Raw genomic sequence first — 7,122 nt, forward strand, 5'->3', positions numbered from 1 at the left:
TGTGTTTCAGAGATGTGAGTTGCATGTCAGAATCGAGTGGGAACGTCGAAATTGAGTCGGGACGTCGGAATCGAAATGTGCCTTTCCGGAATAAAATCGCCACCTTAAATTATATTCCGGATTTTGAAATTCAAAATCCCGATCTGGAACATATACGGTTGATCCGAAATAGGCATTCCGGATCCAATGAAATGGTTCGGGCTACCCAATGAATTATCTGGAATTCGTTCCGGAACAATCCATTCCAGAATACGTGGTTATTTTGCAATATATATATATATATATATATATATATATATATATATATATATATATATCATAAAAGGGTATAATAGTAATCTATTCACTTGCGTATATGGAAATTCCTAAGATATTTGACCAATTCTCCTTAAATCACGTCATTCTACATCTCAAAAACCCTACTCCATGAACCGATCATGTCTGCAACCATTCTCCCCCCTCCCTTTGTTTTCTCTTCTCTGTATTATCCTCCAATCGACGAGCCAACCTCACCATCGACAGCATCAACCACTAATTGTTGCCTTCCTCTAGTCCCATCTTCAACGTCTCCTTCACTCCGTCGACATCCTCCTTGTTCAATCACCGATCGCCGCCACCTACTCCCTTCGTCGCCATTAATCACAATAGTAGTAGTATCAGGTAGGTTTTTTCCTACTTTTTTTTATAGAAATTATGTTTTGTAGTTCTCCCTTTCCCATGATTTCATGAATCTTTCTCATGCTTTCGGTGCAATTTCTGGTGTTGTGAAGGTGTTTGGTGTTTAATACAACTTGTTGAAGGTGTTTAACATTATATTTCAAGGTAATGCTATGACAACTGGATAATGCACAAAAGGTGTTCGATAGAATGCATAAGAGATGTTTTAAGCCAAATTCTCGGTAATTGACTAATTCCATATTTAAGACATACTTTCTAGTAATTTTTACAATTAGCATGCTTGTGAAATATTTGACCAGTTGTGTTTGTGGTAAGGATGAAATTTTGAAGCAAATATTGCTAACACACCCATGTATTCTGCCGTATTCTATGTATTCTACCAGAATATATATCAAGATTTTGAAGATTTTATGCATTATTAAACTTGCAATTCTTAGTAGGATACTATTAGTGTTTGTTTTCTACATTTTCTCTCTTGCAATGTATAAAAAAACCCAACTGTGTTGTTTTTTAAAAGAAATTAGTCTATTATGATGTGAAAGTTGAGTATGAGGTGTGAATAGATTTGTGTGTATTCTGTCGGAATTTATTTATATAAATCCATTCTTTCAAAATATTTGTGTCCTAGCATAATATATTTTATGTATTCTGCCAAAATATATAAAACAAATCTTATCAAGAATATTATTTTAGAATAGATTAGTGTTTTTGTTAATGTTTGTTTTTAGGTTTTGAAGAGTTTGTCATTCATGTGGAAAAAATATATATAGAGAGAGAACAAGAGTGTCTTATAGTAGAATGTATTTCGCCAGAATGTATAAATGAATTTTAGCAATGTTATTCTTTCAGAATGAATTAGTGTTTTTTGTTGGATTTTGATGTTTTTGTTGCATTTGTAATAGGAATTGCTTGAAGACCTTATAAGAATGATATGAAGAATGAATCAAAGATTGATCATACTCACACTTTAAGAATGTTTTTTTTTTAAGAATTACACTTTTTATTCTTTCATAATGTTGTTATTATTCAAGAATGTTCTTTTTCTATCACAAACATGGAATATAATTATTTGATATATTATTAGTTCAAGAATCGATTTTATATATTGTTTAATAATGTACTTATTTATTTTTTTTCTTATTATTTATGTATTCTTAAAGGATGTCATAAACTGTTATTCTAACAAAATGTCATTCTAACAGAATCACATTCTGACAGAATAAATAAGTTATAATCGGTTATGAACACAAATTAAATTAGAATTGAAATTGCATTATTACTTTTATTTAAATCAGAATCATCCCTTCAAATTTGAAATTTTTTTTAAATATAGTTAATTGTCTAAAATACCCTTGTAATTAAATTTGAGTGATATTATGGTACATGATATTCCATTGTAATATCAGAGACCCTCGAAATCATAGTCATTCATTATTTTCATCTATTGGTCCAGAATTCCCCTTACATGTACACAATAGTTACCTAAAACATACTAAACTAACCATATATATATATATATATATATATATATATATATATATATATATATATATATATATATTCAAAAAAGTGGTTAGATTACTTAATTTTCCTATTTAAAATTGATTTTTGAAATGTTTTAAAAGAAATCTTTAAAGGGAAATCTCCGGAAAAATCTCAATATTTTACCCTAATTTACGAAAAAGTCTCAAACTAAAATTTGTTTATGAAAAAGTCCTAATACCGGTAAAAATGACGATTTGACCCTATTTTCCTGGTTTACCGGTTTCATTACTTAACCGGTTTTAATAAAGTCTCATTATTTTACCATAATTTACGAATAAGTCCCAAATTATAGTAAAATAATAGGACTTTAATAAAAATTATGGTAAAATAATGGGACTTTAATATTTCCAGGTAAGTAATGAAACCGGTAAAACCAGGATAATAGGGCCAAATCGTCATTTTTATCGATTTTTGGAACTTTTTCATAAACCAATTTTAGTTTAGGGCTTTTTCATAAATTAGGATAAAATATTGAGACTTTTCCGGAGATTTAGGATAATAGGGTCAAATCGTCATTTTTATCGATTTTTGGAACTTTTTCATAAACCAATTTTAGTTTGGGGCTTTTTGTAAATTAGGATAAAATATTGGGACTTTTTGGCTTTTTAAACTAAAAATAAATGATACTATGCTTAATGAATCTTTTACTCTGCTTTTCTTTCTTTTTTTTCTTCCCAACATTTTTTGTCATATATAGGTATTGTTAAGGACACTTCATTCTAACCTAATACATCTTAGTCGTTTATTAAAGTCTAGATATCATACTTATCAACTAATTATTTTCATTAATTAATGATTTTTATTACATTGTTTTTCGAAATTTTTAATTTACTTTTTAATTCACTTCGTTAACTTTCAAGCTATCTTTCCAACTGATACAATTTTTTAGGTAATTAAGATTACTTTAATTGATTTCAATTAAAAAAACCATATGCACGAAATAGTGGTCACTGTTTTTATGCTATAACTATATTTGTTATTATTAATATTATTTTTTTTCATTTTTTATTCTTTTATTTTTATTTAGTAATTTATAATTATATTAAAATATTAGTTTGTGACATGTGGACTACACAGATTGGTTAAAACAGAATTTTATATATGAACATATAAACATTTAAACACTTTAAAATAAAAGTTTGAAGTAAACACGACCGGAATGATAAATAAGTAAGTACTTCAATTAAGTAATAAGATAAAAATGTTGTCATTTAACATATAATTATAGGTAGATAGTATACTCGTATAATTCAATAGTATTTACTCGTGATTTGCGATTAAATAAAACTAAATATGGTTTACAAATTATAATTACAATTTAACGTTGTAATTGTTTATTTAAAAATTATTATCTATTGATTTCTCTTTCGAATTTCGATCATGATGGTTAGTTGACATAAACCATTATTTGTAAATTAACGCAGTGTAATTTTTTTATTATTTAATTAAAAACCACTTAATTCGAAAATATTTAATTAGAATAAAAATATTTTTTTGATACTTCTTATTTTATTTGACTTATCGTTCTACATTTACAACATTTAAACCTTTTTTACTATTTTGAAAAATAGTATCTGGATAAATTTTTTATAAGTTAATTTAATATTATGATTTATATTTTGGATTTAACACAATATTTAAAATAATAAATAAATGTATTACAATAATCATTTTAAAAGTTTATAAATAACAAAATAATATTTTATATTTAATATTATATTTTAAATTAATAAATTAATTATATTAAGCTGGAAATTGAATATAAAAAGTTTGAATTTTGAATGAAAGTGAGTTAACTATTGCATTCCTATAATTGAAATTCATTTATTACATCAAGAAAGAAAAGTCCATTTAACCTATAAATACCATGTGAAATTAATAAAATGTAAAAGAAAAAAAAAACCACAAAATGTCATGCAAAAAAAAAAAAGATTAATTGAAAATAACCACAAAATGATATATGATAAAATCAATGATAATGTGACATATGTCAAAAAAACATTTATTAGAATATATTAAGAGAAAATGTTGAAGTTGGTTATGTTTACTAGATTTTACTTAAAACTAGAAAATATAAACCATAATGGATTGTCTTATGGTATGTATTCTGTTAATTAAAATATGTGTAAATTAATAAGTAAAGAATATATATATATATATATATATATATATATATATATATATATATATATATATATATATATATAAACATTGTTATCAAAATAACTTTTCTAAAGAATATAAATAGTTGTATAACAAAAAATAGGACAAATATTTTTAGAAAAAAAAAACTAGTTTTAATTAGGTAAATGTCTTGATTTTTATACATTTTGTTTTAGAACATGTATAATTCGAAAACGAACATGTCCGATAAACTATAAAAACATAATCAAACAAAACGTCAAAAAAATAATAAAATAAACACCATAATAAAATCATATTTGATAAATGAATAAAAAACAGATAATAATTATACTATTTAACTTATTTTAATATGAAATAAAAAAGATATATGATACTAAATTTAGTCTAATTATAACTTAAAAGAAAAAATAAAAATAACATTAATAATTATTTATAAGTATGTAAATAATGATTAAATAATTATTAAATAAATATTAAAAAAAAGAGAGAAAAGGAAATAAAATTTGTGTGAAAACAATGTATGTTTAGCTAAAAGTTAACAATAAAATTAGTTAAAATTGAACGAAGTGTAATTAGGCTTGAGAATGTGGGGCGACATTTAGCTCGGCAAACACATGAAAGACATGTCATACACCGTCTCCTCATCGTGGCATGGTAATGAAAAAGTGGGTTTGTAGCATTGGGTTGCCAAAGAGAGACGAATGAGAGATAATGTGCATGTGAGTGTAATGTCTATTTTTTTAATTTTTGTTTAAAATTTATCAATTTGTCTCATCCCTTAAAAATGATATGTCATGTTTTGTGGCAAAAGTGACATAGATATAAGATGGCTGCCAAAAAATTGATGTGACAGCATGACATGACATGCACTACTCACTCGAGCCTTATAATATAATAGTTTATAACCAATGAGAATTATGGTTATAAAATTAAATAAATTTTCATATTAAATAATTAATATTAATAATCAAGTATTTTAAAAAAATTATTACTTAAATGATATTTGTTTAGTTATATAAAATTATAATAATTAATATATATATATATATATATATATATATATATATATATATATATATATATATATATATATATAACTTTTTTCCACCACAAAAACTAAACCAAATGTATTTTTTTAACTCATTTTACTACCCTCATGAATCAAATGCAACCAAACAATCCAAAACATCCCCTCGCTACATGCTTTATACATGTAAACTTAGAACAATTTATATGTTTGGAAATGATAATGTTATTTTTGTCTACTAATTACATGTTTACCTTTGTGCCACAAAAATTTACCTCATTGAAACGTCAAAGTAACAAAAATGGATTTTCACATAACTCAAATAAATGTATATTTCATTCAAACGTTTTAAAAAACACTTGGCATACAAAATAACAAATCCACAAAGAATAGATGGATCAAGGAGAATGCTTACGAATCAACATATTGATATTGTACAGAGATTTACGGCCGCCATAAACCACCATCAGCTCTATATTCCCCTCTCTGGAACACAAGTACCAATTGGGATCTTCTCTTCTTTGAATGGTTGAGTGGCAGCATCAGCAAGACTAGGTAATCTTGCAACACTATCCCTCCCTCTTCTTGCATTCGTCCCTAACTATTCAATCATGTACTTCCATCCATCAATCATTTTCCTTCTATTGAATATATGTCGTTTTATAAAGCTAGTGATCTTCATACCCCAACAAAAACTCAAGAAAATGAATCAAACGCGTTGAAAATGAGGGGAAAAGCTTGAAATTTGTTGAAAGCAATTCGACGTTCATACTCTTGAAGAAGAATGTCTTATTCTCTTTAGGTCATCTCCCAAATGTTCCCATCTTGTGCCTTCGACGATGTTTCCCACCCATCTGGCTTGTTTGTCACATCGGAAGAATCTGTAGGTTGTGAGTTACTCTTATCGTTGTTTCCTGAGTCAAAAATCCTTCAACACATTGATGTCAACAACGTGAAAAAAGCAAATGCATGTCTGTAATTCTATTCCAATTAGCATATGAACAAGTACCACTTGAGAGAGAGAGAAAGAGAGAGTAGTCAGAAGTGTTGTCAAGGAATCTATCAAGATCATCACCACCACCGAATCACCCAATTTGGACTCTTCCATCTTCTCAATCTCTTTAACCTATAAACCATCATGAACCTTTTGTTTCATAACTTTATAATCCCTCTTCACATTCTCTAAACTATAAAATGATTTTCCTTTTTCTTTCATCTTCAACAACCTTTCTTCTTTTTCCTCTCGTTTGGTCCTTTTCCTCCTCTGCTCCCAATTATCACTCATGTCTTCAACGAACGCATTTGTATCTGGATCAAGAACCTCTGGTGTACCGGAGATGGAAAAAGTAACGTCTGTTTCCCATGGTGCTTGATTTTTAGCCGATAGGTCTTCATGGAGCCATGCTTTTTCCCACGCGTCATTCATTTGTCTCGGCCATCGAAAGCCTTGGTTGATAGTCGTTTGATGTAACGCCCGCACATCCGGGCTAGTCAATTTAGAGGCAATAAGTGTCAAAAACGACTTTTTGGCAAAATATTATTTATAATAAATAGTCTTAACCAAGTTGTAGAATATGTCTCAAGGTTTCCGTACATATAAAGAATGCCGAAATCCGAGTTATAACGAAGAACTTATGGCCCACCGAAGTTTTACGCCAAAACCGGCATGACACCGGGAAGCGTAAATAGTAAATTTACGATGGAGCGATTTTTAGCCTTAGAGATCT

The 7,122-nt window shown here is 27.5% G+C and overlaps 1 pseudogene; it reads right to left on the reverse strand.

Annotated features, from left to right (window-relative positions):
• Window positions 1-484: 484 nt before the first annotated feature.
• Window positions 485-6,821, reverse strand: LOC145067084 (protein GAMETE CELL DEFECTIVE 1, mitochondrial-like; annotated as a pseudogene).
• Window positions 6,822-7,122: the final 301 nt, after the last annotated feature.

This window comes from Lactuca serriola, chromosome 8 (genome assembly GCF_051521515.1).
Source record: "Lactuca serriola cultivar US96UC23 chromosome 8, Lser_US96UC23_V15, whole genome shotgun sequence".
Classification (NCBI taxonomy): Eukaryota; Viridiplantae; Streptophyta; class Magnoliopsida; order Asterales; family Asteraceae; genus Lactuca; species Lactuca serriola.